The sequence below is a fragment of the Prunus persica genome, chromosome G3 (genome assembly GCF_000346465.2).
Source record: "Prunus persica cultivar Lovell chromosome G3, Prunus_persica_NCBIv2, whole genome shotgun sequence".
In the NCBI taxonomy this organism is placed as follows: domain Eukaryota; kingdom Viridiplantae; phylum Streptophyta; class Magnoliopsida; order Rosales; family Rosaceae; genus Prunus; species Prunus persica.
The window spans coordinates 4,802,440-4,816,911 of record NC_034011.1 but is presented as its reverse complement, the minus strand read 5'-3'; the positions used below and the strand labels follow the sequence as shown (position 1 = coordinate 4,816,911).

Genomic DNA, 14,472 nt, shown 5'->3' with positions numbered 1-14,472 from the left:
TCAGCCCGCTCTACTAACTGGTCAACAGTCTGCAAAGTCAAGCCCAAGTTGACAAGTAGCTTTGTTTTGATGGGCTAGCCCAGCATGGTTGACTCTACCAATTATTCTCAAAACGTGTTTGTTTAGTGTAGTTTCATAATAGATGCTGGTAATTTGAAAGTTAAAATCTTTTTATTTTTATTTTTATTTTTTTTGAGGGGTTGCTTCTTTGCAGCCAAATTTTGGCCCTTTCATCAAATATTAATTCAGCTAAGATTTACATTAAAAATCTTTATTTGTTACTCTAATTCTAAAGTTAATCTCAATTTAGTACCATAAACTCTCACCCTTAAGATATGTTTGCCTCTGTACTCTCAATTTTAACAATCAAGTATCATAATCTTTCTAATTTTTTGCAATATGATTCTAGCGTTAACTTTAGCATCAAATTTTTCATTAATTGTCTACGTGACAGGCCTGAATTCCACCTATTCATTTCTTTCGCTGTCAATTAAAGGATATTTTAAAAAAATTGGTGTATTTTAGGAATTTTATAAGCATGGTAATTTCAAACCACAAATATAATAATTAACACAACCATTGCTCCTTACGAAAACACTTAACACACCCATTCCAAAACAACATTCGACCGACTCACCCCATTTTCAATATATATAAGTTTAGTATTCTAAGTTTACTCGTTCAATCATAACCGGACAATTTTATAAATTTTGTCGTTAAAATCGGACCGGACCGAACCGGGTAAATAGTACCAGTTTCGGTTCTAATTTCAGGCAAAAATCGGCCAGAACCATATCATTCCCACCCTAACTACCACTGCATGAAATGCTAATTAGTGAGAAGTAGGAAATTAAGACCTTTAATTACCACTTTGCTTTTACTTTCAAGTAGGAAATTAAGATCGTTAATTACCGCTTTACTTTTACTTTTATTCTTTTTAAAAGAAGATCAATATGTATTGTAGTAGTTATAACTTGTTGTACCACGACAGAACAAAACAATAGATTGTTTAATATTGATATTGAGTATGATTGAGGGTTTCTTTTGTTTATTTCTTCCAATTTAATAAGCAAGCATTTGAAGGTGTCTTTGTTGTAGAACGGGCTTGTATTATAACATAAATTAAAAGAATAAATATCTCACTTAGTTAATTATAACCAAATTTGGAATGAATATCTTTTGTGAAGTGATTGAATTCTTGATTGTCAACAAAAAGCTTTCTTTCTTTGCATAACCAAGTTGATGAATTTAGTCCAAAATAGGCAACATAACAGGTAATATGATCCAAAGTCATATAAAGTTCGACCAAAAAAAATTGAGAATGATAAAGTTTGACCAAAATCTCAAATACTTTGTAATCGTAACTTCTCTGTCGACATACATGATTTTCACAATTTGTTTCGCTAAATATTAAGTGATGGAGCAACTGTGCATACTCCAACACTCAAAAGAAGTGAAAATGGTATTTTAAAATATGGAAAGGAAGAGAGAGATCTCTTTTTCCTCTCTTTTTTTACCTTTAAAATGGAAAGACTAAAATACCCTTAAAATAGATAAAAATTAGGTGGTGTGCGTGTTAAAGTCGGATGACAAATCATTGATTTTGAAAAATTAAGATGACATTTATCTTAAATTTTTTTTTAGGGTGACAAATTGAAATTGAGGTATAAGTTCATGTGACATTTCTACAAAAATCCCCAAAAATTATAGTAAATTTAGCTTAACCCCTTCAAAGTCACTTTTCCTCAACTACAACCCATCTCTTTATTTTTGTTTGAATAAAATTATATTTTTGCTAAATAAAATCCGATGACTAGAATCCAATTCAACAAGTTACCGAATTTGTTGTACTTTTACGATTCCTAAAATACCCCTAACTAAGTCATTATTGTATTTTGTATATTAATGTAGGAACCAATATAGAAAGGAAAAAAAATAATTGAATGGTAACTAATGACATACGTTGAATTTTGGAAAGATCTCAAAATGGATGTAGGAATTAATTTGAAAATATTTTTAAAATTTAACATACCTAAGATCATTTAAAACACCAACCATACAATACCCTTGTCGACAACTCATCACAAACCGAATAATTCTATATCTATATCTCCTTAATTTGGGTTTTTCGGTTCCCTCTTTGGCAGCATAATTTTAGTTTCCTTTGCCTTGTTATAGAACTCTTATAATGGTTTTTGTCACATACTTGTTTCTTTCCTTTTCCTTGTCTTATATGATGAAATTGAGCTTTTCATGTTTGAGTTCTCTACGTCCAACTGGCTGGTATATTTTGTCATGCCCTGCAAAATGCTTTCGTTATCCTATCCACTATCCAAAAAGAGAAGATTTCAGTTTCACCAAAACATATATTAAAACGGTAAATAAATAAAACTAATAGACGAAAATCAAGCCCCCATTAAATTTAAACAAGGAAGATGAAGATGAAGATTAATATGAAAAATAATAAGATCTTCACCATTAAAATTTATAATAATATATAATATGATGAAACTAGTTACCTCCACAAATTCCTGATCTCTTGAACGATCTCATCAATCTTTTTTGTAATTGATGATATTTCTCTATGTGTTGTAAAGAAGAATAAGTAAAGAAGAATAGGTGAAGCCCACATAGTCAACTAACACCCACCAAACCTAATTAACCACACACCCACCAAACCAAACCACTACCCAATTGATTGAAGAATATTAATGATGTTGTTGATTGAAGAATATTAATGATGTTGTCTACCAATTATATTGTGAGGTGAACAACCAATGTCTTAGGCCTATAAATAGATACCTCCATCAAGAGAAGTTTGCACATAGAGAAGAGGAAGAGAAGGAAGAATGAGGTGAGTGAGTTGAGAGGAAAGAGAGCAAGAGAGAAATTCTCCAAGAGAGAAAATTGAGTGAGGCATACATATTGTAAACACTAAAGTTGTAGCCCTATTATTCTTACATAGTGAAAAGTTACTGCTGCTGCTCTCCGAGGACGTAGGCATAGCCGAACCTCGTTAAATGCTGTGTCTCATCTACTTTACGTGCAACTCAATATTCGCACATATCCTAGTTCATTTTACAACACTATGTATATTGATATTGGAGCCTATACACTTCTTTAGAACCTTGAACAAGGCCGCTCCAAGTAGTCCAAATATGAGAGATGATAGAGATTCAGATATCGTTGCCATTATAAATTGAGGTGATTATACAAAGGGCTCCCAAGCAGCAAAAATATTATGTTATAGTTTAGGATTTACTGTGGCTCATGTCACAAGATTGTGTCATTTATAATATACTTTTGGATAATTGGAATAACTTTTCTTTTGCTCCAAGTAAAACAATAATTTCCCATCCTATGTAAACCCATATTTTAAATAGGCCCTTCTCTTTCTCTAAAGTTACTTTAAAAAAAGGCTCAGCTTGCTGACTAGTAAAAGAAAAAAAAAAAAAGAAAAAAAAAAGCCCATTGAACAAAAAAAAATAAAAATAAAGAAAGAAGAAAAGACCAGTGAAAAAAAAGCCCAACATGACGTTGGAATAATGATGGGGCTGAGATCACTAAACCAAAACGACGGCGTCCATCCTCTCCTCTCGTGCGCGCCATTTTAGGCGCACATCAAATTCACGCAACGTCGCGACCTGTCTCATCCCCAGTTAACTCTCTTTTGCTTCTTCTTCCGCATTCCAGTCCACAGCTTTAACAATCTCTCTCTGGAAAACCTTATTTCTGTTCGAAATCAAATCCAATTCTTCGATTTCTCAACGCAAATCCAAATAATCCATCACTCCGCGGCTTCAATCCGATCCAATTTCAAACCCTACATGGATTCTGCTATCTTTTCACAGGGAAGTAATGCAGCACCAGCCTATGATCTTAACAGAAGAATACACAAGGTTTTAGGAATACAAACTTTGAAATGTCATCAGAAGAAAAGAAATCTTTTCTAAGCGAGGCTAACTCTTCTTCAATCTCTTTCTGGAATCAGCTAGATAACTTCGAATTTCTTGTGCTTCTCTGCTCTCAGTTATTCAGGTGAGCTTGATTTCGATTTCTCTAACCATGTGCTTCAATTTCAATTTTGATTTCAACTTTGAGTTCGATTTTGAGTTAGAGTGTGATTTCGACTTTGATTCTGTTTCTCTCCCAATTTTATTCATGCCCTAAGATCTTAGTTTCTCCCAACTCTATTTACCAAAACCAAAAATCTCTTAAACTTTTCAATTCGTCTGGGTACTCTCAAGTTTCATGCCCTAGTTTCCTCTTGCAGAAGGGACTATTCTAGTGTTAGGGTCCAACTGACTATTTAGGTATTTTTCATGTTGATTGAGAGTTCTTTTCGAGAAATTTGGGGAAAAGAAAATAGAATTTCTGTTTTAATATTTGATTTTTGTTATAGTAAGTTCTGTGAAATTGAAATGTTTAAGGCCCGTTTGATAACCGTTTTCATTTTAGTTAGGAAAATGAGAGTGAGAATGAGGGTGAGGATGAGATTGAGAGAGAGGATGAGAAGGAGGAATAACAAAAATGAAAACAAAATCTTGAAAGTGAAAACAATTTGAAATGGATTTCAGTTTATAAGTCTCGAGGTGCTATAGACCAGTTTACCATGCTCAATTTCGGTATATATATTTTTTATTTAAATTTTTAAATTTAAATTTGTTTACTCTGTTTTGCTTATTTTCCACAGGGTTTTGGTTCCAAGAGTTTGGTTGGTGAAACTTAAGGTTTCAGTGAAAGAGAAATTTGAGCTTTGAATGTAGTTGGTTGGTGAATTTTGTTGTAAATTTATTGAAAATTGTTGTGTAATAAATCATCTGAATACTAAGGAAAAAAATGAGTACTGAATTGTTTTAAATAATTCTGACTGTGTCACTGTTGATAATTTCAGTATATTGCAAATAATTCTGAGGTAACATGAATACCTTTTTTTTCATGGTGAAACAATTGATGGATTGGGTTTTCTGAAGTTTTCCTCGCGGGTGCGTCTTTAGACAGTTGGGCATATGTGCGTCTGTAAACAGTTGTTTATGTGGGTTTCTAGAGACTTAGGGCACCTGGTTGTATTCCAAAGCCAAGGAGGTGGCTGTGCTAGTATTTAATTGTCAGAAACATTTAAATTTGATAGTAATTTCTTAATATATCGATTTCTAACCTTTTCCATTTCTTTTCATAATTTAGTTTAAAGAGTTGGCCCAAGCATACGAGGTTCTGAGTGACCCAGAGAAACGAGAGATCTATGACCAATATGGCGAGGATGCGCTCAAATAAGGAATGGGTGGCGGAGGTGGCGGTCATGACCCATTTGATATTTTCCAATCCTTCTTTGGTGGTGAGTCCTTTTCTCTGTTTCTATTTCAGCTCTTTGTAATTGTAGGAATTGGAACTCAGTATTTTTGATCCTATGTACCCAGGTGGTGGAAGCAGCAGAGGCCGAAGGCAGAGGAGGGGAGAGGATGTGATCCATCCCCTCAAGGTTTATTTGGAAGATCTCTACAATGGGACATCCAAAAAGCTTTCTCTCTCTCGCAGCATAATCTGCTCCAAGTGCGCGGGGTTGGTATTTAATATCTAAAATTGTATGTTGTCAGCAATTTATTTTAGTAGTTCATGGTTCTGATGTGGAGATTTTATATGACATGATGCAGTAAAGGGTCAAAAATCAGTTGCTTCTTTGAAATGTCCTGGGTGCCAAGGTTCTGGAATGAAAGTCTCTATTAGACACCTCGGCCCCTCCATGATCCAGCAAATGCAGCATCCTTGCAATGAGTGCAAGGGTACTGAGGAGACCATTAATGACAAGGATCGCTGCACACAATGTAAGGGTGAGAAGGTTGTTCAGGAAAAGAAAGTCTTGGAAGTCATTGTGGAGAAGGGTATGCAAAATGGTCAGAGGATCACGTTCCCTGGCGAAGCTGATGAAGCGGTAGGTCTCCTTCCTTTCATTTGATTGTGTTTGAAATTCTAAATTGTTTTATTTATTTATAATCTTTTGAGGATTTGTTATTTGGTACTTCTATACTTCAGTTTTCTAGGGTATTGTCATTGATCCTTGCATGTTGTTTTTTTCTCTTCTGCAGCCACACACCATCACAGGGATATCGTTTTTGCCCTACAACAAAAAGAGCACCCAAAGTTTAAGCATAAGGGTGATTACCTGTTCTTTGAGCACAACTTATCCCTCGTAGAAGCACCCTGTGGCTTCCACTTTGTATTGACACATTTAGATGGAAGACATCTCCTCATCAAATCGCAACCTGGTGATATGGATGATTGGCAAACGCATTCTCCTCAGATTTTATCTATACTACCTTTCTTAGGTGTAGCTTGAAATAAATGGATGGGACATATTGACCTGGACCAATGAAGGATGATTTGAATTGGCATTTTATGGGTTATGCAAAATACTATATCTGTTAGATGTATATGTACTTTAGTATATTTCGAAAGGAAAATCATCTGTTAAGCAAAAAAGGAGTGAAATGATACACTGGTTCTTGGAATTGGGTTCTAGAAGACCTGACAGATGACATACTGCTTGTGATTGTGGATTCATATAAAATAAATGTCTCTTACTGCTCTCTCTCCCTCTTCTTCAATTTCAATAACGTTAAAATTATGAATGATAGACGTTGGCTATCAAATTCTTATGTAAATTGCAGTTGTGTGAATTTCAATGGAATCATTTAGTGCATTTGTAACATTGCTTTAAGTACTTGCTTCCACTCTCATCAATGGCCTGATTGTGAGAGTGATAGAGTTGTATCAAATGCTAGGTAGATTGAAGTGGTTTGGTTTCTATAACAGAGAGCCATGTAGAAGTATGAATTCATGAATGACTAAAATTTGCGGGGCCCTGCTCAAAAGGCAATTTCTGCTATCTTTTAAGCCGTTGATGTTTAAGAGAAGAATACTCAAGGTTTATTCGATTGGTTAATTTTTTTGTCTTTTCCTTTTTGCATGTTATTGGGTTGATTTGCTATGTATTTTTGTATGCTCCGTGTGACAAAATCCATCTATTTTGTTTTATAAGTAGTATTCGTTGTTGATTTGTTTTTGTTTGAAAGATTCAAAATAGATTTTTTGAAATTGAAATACTCGATTGTATATATATATATATATATTTATGGAGGGGATGCCATAAAGAACCTAAAAAATGAAAAACTAGACTTAGACTTTTTTTTTTTTTTTTTTTTGGAGTTCTTTTCCTATTGAAAGGGGCGATAGCATATTAAATTTACACACACAACACGGATGCTAGGACTCGAACCCAGGATCTTGCCTGAGGGAGTAAATACTTCAAACCACTACAGTAGTGGGTCCTTTGCAACTAGACTTAGACTTTAGAGTATAATGATTGTCATTTTTTCTTTTTCTTTTTGTTGTAATTCTAATTTTCCTCATTGGCTTGCTTTGCTATGCTTGATTTTGTGTATTTTACCGAGTCTTTAAGATGTGTACGGAAAACGGAAGTATTCTTGAAAAATACGTAGTACCTATATAATACGATTATTAAACAGTAGAATGCTAACTATGATACATAATTTGTGGATGATGGTGGTTGCAGCTACATCGGATGTCCCATGTCTAAATAGATGTTTATTATTGTTACAAGTATATCTCAGCCATCAATACAAGTTCATACTAACAACTCTGAACCTGCATAAAGAAAATCACATGTAGATCAAGAAGGCTCAGATGATGACACATGTCGTGTTTAGCTTAACTCTGTTGTTAGATGTTAGTTACAGGTTATTATTCATAACTGGGTTTCTATCTTGTATAAAAATAAAATAAAAACTACTGTAATTATTATTATTCAAGTGAATGAAATCAGAGGAAAATTCCAGATTTACTTTTCTTTCGAATTTTCTGAGCTAACTTTCTCAGCATCCAAACAAATAGTTTCAAATTTTTAATCAATTATGAACATGTGACCGATGTAGTTGATTGGCATGCATTTTGCGTTAAATATTTTTGGGCTCTATTTAGTCACTTTTAAACTCAGACTACTCGGTTTAATTGTTTATAGAAATATTATATCAAATTTATTAAGTTTTGTATTTTAAGTTTTCCTCGTTCAATCCTAACCGGACAATTTTATAAATTTTGTTGTTAAAATCAGACCGAACCGAACCAGATAAATAGTACTAATTTTGGTTCCAATTTAAGGTGAAAATCGGCCAGAACAGGATCATGCCCACCCCTAACTACCACCGCACGAAATGCCAATTAGTGAGAAGTAGGAAATTAAGACGTTTAATTACCACTTTGCTTTTACTTTCAAGTAGGAAATTAAGACCGTTAATTACCGCTTTACTTTTACTTTTATTCTTTTTAAAAGAGGATCAATATGTATTGTACAGTAGTTATAACTTCTTGTACCATGACAGAACAAAACTAGAGATTGTTTAATATTGATATTGAGTATGATTGAGGGTTTCTTTTTTTTTTTTTTCTTTTTTTTTCTTCTTCCAATTTAATAAGCAAGCACTTGAAGGTGTCTTTGTTGTAGAACGGGCCTGTATTGTAACATAAATTAAAAGAATAAATATCTCACTTAGTTAATTATAACCAAATTTGGAATGAATATCGTTTATGAAGTGATTGAATTCTTGATTGTCAATAAAAAGTTTTCTTTCTTTGCGTAACTAAGTTGATGAATTTAGTCCAAAATAGGCAACATAACAGGTAATGTGATCCAAAGTCATAGCTGGGGGTCAAAGTTGGACCAACTTGATTCAACACTCTAGCCCAAAAATTATAAACCTCTTTATTCGACTTTAATAAAACTTATATATTCTAGCAAATATGTTGGAATTAAGTGACATATTTATTCTTTTATTCAGCCGCATAAAATATATATATATATATATGATGAAGAGGAAATCCTAATAAAAGCGCATAAAAAAATACCAATAAAAATATTTGAAGACAATAATAAAATAAAGTTTCATTTCATTTCATTGAAGTTGAAGAACAGAAACGCAAATCCACCAGAAACTAGATATATAGTTGGGTGTCTACTAGATGGATGCAGAAGCTATCGACAAAAAAAAAAAAAAAGATAGATGCAGAAGCTCTAACGAAGCCGGGGCTACTTGGCCTGCCACCGCCGCCGTTCCTTCTGTCGCTGCCGCCGCAGCCGCTCCCTCTGTAGCCACCGCCGCCGCCGCCGCTCCCTCTCTTCCTCTTGCTATCAATGCCGCTGTCACTATCGCTGCCACAACCGTTCCCGCTCCCAGGAGCCCGTGCAGTCCTGGAGCAGCAAGGGCTGCTTGGCCTGCTGTCACTGTCGCAGCCGCAGCCGCAGCCGCAGCCGCAGCCGCCGCTATCTTCTCCCTTGCGTTCTGGGCTCTGGCCATGATAAAACATGAGCCTGCCGTCACAGTCAAAGACAAGCAGGATACCGCAGCAGCCCCCAAAACAGAAGAAACGGTCGTGGTCTTCCAGACATCAACGAATTGCACGGCATGATGCAGCTTCTCAAACATCTCAGGAGTTAAAGAGTGGTTCAATCTCTCAATGCCCTCTGGTATTTCATGGCTCAGGGTTTTCCAGATTCTCTTCATCTCTCTCTCTCTCTCTCTCTCTCTCTCTCTCTCTCTTCTTTCCGTGGGTTATATCTTTTGGCTTATATCTTTTTAATTTCTGGATTGATAGGGAGCAGGGAGCCTGCTGGAGCCGAAATAACCAGAGTAACAGAAGAAGCAGAGCGCATGATGATTACCGGAAATGGTATGAATTGGTAATTTGCTTTTGAAAAATATATATATATATATTAGAATTACTAAAAATAGTATAGTAAGATATAAATGCCAGAGAAAGTAAAATTAAATGAACTTGGCTTACAGACTTCCGAAGCTTAATGGTGAAGGGGCTAGAATAGGAATTGGAAACCCTTCATGGAGACATTTTTTGCCTCGTATATGCTTGTGGCAACTCTTTCTTCATTCTTATTTGGCTACCATCTCGGGTTCGTCCCTAATGCTGAAACTCAATTTCCTTTTCTGTTTTTCTTATTTATATATTTTTCTAACTTATATATAGCATACTCTTTGTTGTTTTTGTCAATGTAGAGTGGTTAATGAGACACTAGATAGCATTTCTATGGACCTTGGTTTCAGTGGGAATCCCTTGGCTAAGGGTAATTAGTGATATTGGCTCTTCACTTAGCTAAATGGATTTCATAATTTGATCTCATGTCTTCTATGGAATTGTGGGGAAAGGAAATAGAACAAAGACTAATCAAAGGATCAATGTCAGGTAACCAATTTGGATTTATGCCACTAGGGAGCAGGGACGGACCCAGGAATATGAACTCGTAGGGTCATAGTGTAGGCTCTAGAGAATTTTGGGTTTTTTTTTCGGAGAATTTCTCGCCAAGAAGGATTATCAAGCTTCACAAAAAAAGTTAGCCAATCACAGGTATGTATTCCTTCAATTTCATACTCGGTTGAAGAATTGTGTTCAATTTCATATTCAGTTGAAGAATGGGCTTTAGAGAATTTTGGAGTTTTTTTTTTCCAGAGAATTTCTAACCAAGAAGGATCATCGAGCTTCACAAGAAAAGCTGGCCCACCATAGGTATGTATTCGTTCAATTTCGTACTCGGTTGAAGAATTGTGTTCAATTTCGTATTCGGTTGAAGAATGAGCTTTAGAGAATTTTTGGGTTATTTTCCAGAGAATTTCCCGCCAAGATGGATTTTTGAGCTTCACAAAAAAAGGTCGCCCATCACTGGTATGTATTCATTTAATTTCATACTCGGTTGAAGAATTGTATTTAATTTCATATTAGATTGAAGAATGGGCTTTTGAGAATTTTGAGTTTTTTTTTTCCAGAGAATTTCTAGCCAAGACGGATCATCAAGCTTCACAAGAAAAGCTGGCCCACCACAGGTATGTATCCTTTCAATTTCATACTCGGTTGAAGAATTGCGCTCAATTTCATATTTGGTTAAAAAATGGGCTTTATAGAATTTTGGGGTTTGTTTTTTCCAGGGAATTTCTTGCCAAGATGGATCATCAAAAGTATGTATTCTTTCAATTTCATACTCGGTTGAAGAATTGTGTTCAATTTCGTATTCGGTTGAAGAATGGACTTTAGAGAATTTTAGGGTTTTTTTTCCATTGAATTTCTTGCCAAGAAGGATCATCAAGCTTTACAACAAAAACCTAGCCCACCACATGTATGTATTCCTTCAATTTCATAATCGGTTGAAGAATTGTGTTCAATTTCAGATTCGGTTGAAGAATGGGCTTTTGAGAATTTTGGGGTTTTTTTCCCAGAGAATTTCTAACCAAGAAGGATCAACAAGCTTCACAAGAAAAGCTGGCCCACCACAGGTGTGCATCCCTTCAATTTCATACTCGGTTGAAGAATTATGTTCAATTTCGTATTCGGTTGAACAATGGGCTTTAGAGAATTTTGGTGTTTTTTTTCCTGGGAATTTCTCGCCAAGAAAGATTATCAAGCTTCACAAAAAAAGTTGGCTCATCACAGGTATGTATTCATTCAATTTCATACTCGGTTGACGAATTGTGTTCAATTTCATATTCGGTTAAAGAATGAGCTTTTGAGAATTTTGAGGTTTTTTTTTTCTAAAGAATTTCTAGCCAAGAAGGATCATCAAGCTTCACAAGAAAAGCTGACCCATTATAGGTATGTATCCTTTCAATTTCATAATCGGTTGAAGAATTATGCTCAATATCATATTTGGTTAAAGAATGGGCTTTATAGGATTTTGCGGTTTTTTTTCCAAGCAATTTCTAGCCAAGATGGATCATCAAGCTTTACAAAAAAAGCTGGTCCACCACAGGTATGTATTCCTTCACTTTCATACTCGGTTGAAGAATTGTGTTCAATTTCATATTCAGTTGAAAAATAGACTTTAGAGAATTTGGGGCTTTTTTTTTCCAGAGAATTTCTTGCCAAGAAGGATCATCAAGCTTCACAAGAAAAAAACTAGCCCACCACAAGTATGTATTCCTTCAATTTCATAATCAGTTGAAGAATTGTGTTCGCTTTCATATTCGGTTGAAGAATGGGCTTTTAAGAATTTTGGGTTTTTTTTTTACAGAGAATTTCTTGCCAAGAAGGATCATCAAGCTTCACAAGAAAAAAACTAGCCCACCACATGTATGTATTCCTTCAATTTCATAATCAGTTGAAGAATTGTGTTCACTTTCATATTCGGTTGAAGAATGGGCTTTTAAGAATTTTGGGTTTTTTTTTCCCCAAACTAACCAAGAAGGATCATCAATCTTCACAAGAAAAGCTGGCCCACTGCAGGTATGTATCCCTTCAATTTCGTACTCGGTTGAAGAATTGTGTTCAATTTCATATTCTGTTGAAGAATGGGCTTTAGAGAATTTTGAGGTTTTTTTTCAACAGAATTTCTCAGTTGGCCCATTACATGTACGTATTCCTTCAATTTTATACTCGGTTGCCTCTGTCGCCGTCGCTCCCTCTCTTCCTCTTGCTGTCACTGCCACTGTCACTATCGCTGCCACAGCCGTTCCCGCTCCCAGGAGCCCGAGCAGTCCTGGAGAAGCAGGGGCTGCTTCGCCTGCTGTCGCTGCCGCAACCGCAGCCGCCGCTCTCTTCTCCCTTGCGTTCGGGGCTCTGACCATGATAAAACATGAGTCTGCCGTCACAGTCAAAGACAAGCAGGATACCGCAGCAGCCCCCAAAACAGAAAAAACGGTCGTGGTCTTCAAGTCATCAACGAATTGCACGGCATGATGCAGCTTCTCAAACATCTCAGGAGTTAAAGAGTGGTTCAATCTCTCAATGCCCTCTGGTATTTCATGGCTCAGTGTTTTCCAGATTCTCTTCATCTCTCTCTCTCTCTCTCTCTCTCTCTCTCTCTCTCTCTCTCTCTCTCTCTCTCTCTCTCTCTCTCTCTCTCTCTCTCTCTCCGTGGCTTATATCTTTTGGCTTATATCTTGTTAATTTCTGGATTGATAGGGAGCCTGCTGGAGCCGAAATAACCAGAGTAACAGAAGAAGCAGAGCGCATGATGATTACCGGAAATGGTATGAATTGGTAATTTGCTTTTGAAAAATATATATATATATATATTAGAATTACTAAAAATAGTATAGTAAGATATAAATGCCAGATAAAGTAAAATTAAATGAATTTGGCTTACAGACTTCCGAAGCTTGATGGTGGAAGGGCTAGAATAGGAATTGGAAACCCTTCATGGAGACGCTCTTTGCCTCGTATATGCTTGTGGCAACTCTTTCTTGATTCTTATTTGGCTACCATCTCGGGTTCGTCCCTAATGCTGAAACTCAATTTCCTTTTCTGTTTTTCTTATTTATATGTTTTTCTAACTTATATATAGCATACTCTTTGTTGTTTTTGTCAATGCAGAGTGGTTAATGAGACACTAGATAGCATTTCTATGGACCTTGGTTTCAGTGGGAATCCCTTGGCTAAGGGTAATTAGTGATATTGGCTCTTCACTTAGCTAAATGGATTTCATAATTTGATCTCATGTCTTCTATGGAATTGTGGGGAAAGGAAATAGAACAAAGACTAATCAAAGGATCAAGTGTCAGATAACCAATTTGGATTTATGCCACTAGGGAGCAGGGACGGACCCAGGAATATGAACTCGTAGGGTCATAGTGTAGGCTCTAGAGAATTTTGGGTTTTTTTTTCCGGAGAATTTCTCGCCAAGAAGGATTATCAAGCTTCACAAAATAGTTGGCCAATCACAGGTATGTATTCCTTCAATTTCATACTCGGTTGAAGAATTGTGTTCAATTTCATATTCAGTTGAAGAATGGGCTTTAGAGAATTTTGGAGTTTTTTTTTCCAGAGAATTTCTAACCAAGAAGGATCATCGAGCTTCACAAGAAAAGCTGGCCCACCACAGGTATGTATTCGTTCAATTTCGTACTCGGTTGAAGAATTGTGTTCAATTTCGTATTCGGTTGAAGAACGAGCTTTAGAGAATTTTTGGGTTTTTTTCCAGAGAATTTCCCGCCAAGTTGGATTTTTGAGCTTCACAAAAAAAGGTCGCCCATCACTGGTATGTATTCATTTAATTTCTTACTCGGTTGAAGAATTGTGTTTAATTTCATATTCGATTGAAGAATGGGCTTTTGAGAATTTTGAGGTTTTTTTTTTTCCAGAGAATTTCTAGCCAAGACGGATCATCAAGCTTCACAAGAAAAGCTGGCCCACCACAGGTATGTATCCTTTCAATTTCATACTCGGCTGAAGAATTGTGCTCAATTTCATATTTGGTTAAAAAATGGGCTTTATAGAATTTTGGGGTTTTGTTTTTTCCAGGTAATTTCTAGCCAAGATGGATCATCCAGTTTCACAAAAAAAGCTAGCCCCACCACAAGTATGTATTCTTTCAATTTCATACTCGGTTGAAGAATTGTGTTCAATTTCGAATTCGGTTGAAGAAGGGACTTTACAGAATTTTAAGGGTTTTTTTCCATT

The 14,472-nt window shown here is 35.7% G+C and overlaps 1 pseudogene; it reads left to right on the top strand.

Annotated features, from left to right (window-relative positions):
* On the top strand, positions 5,252 to 6,584 carry LOC18781839 (annotated as a pseudogene).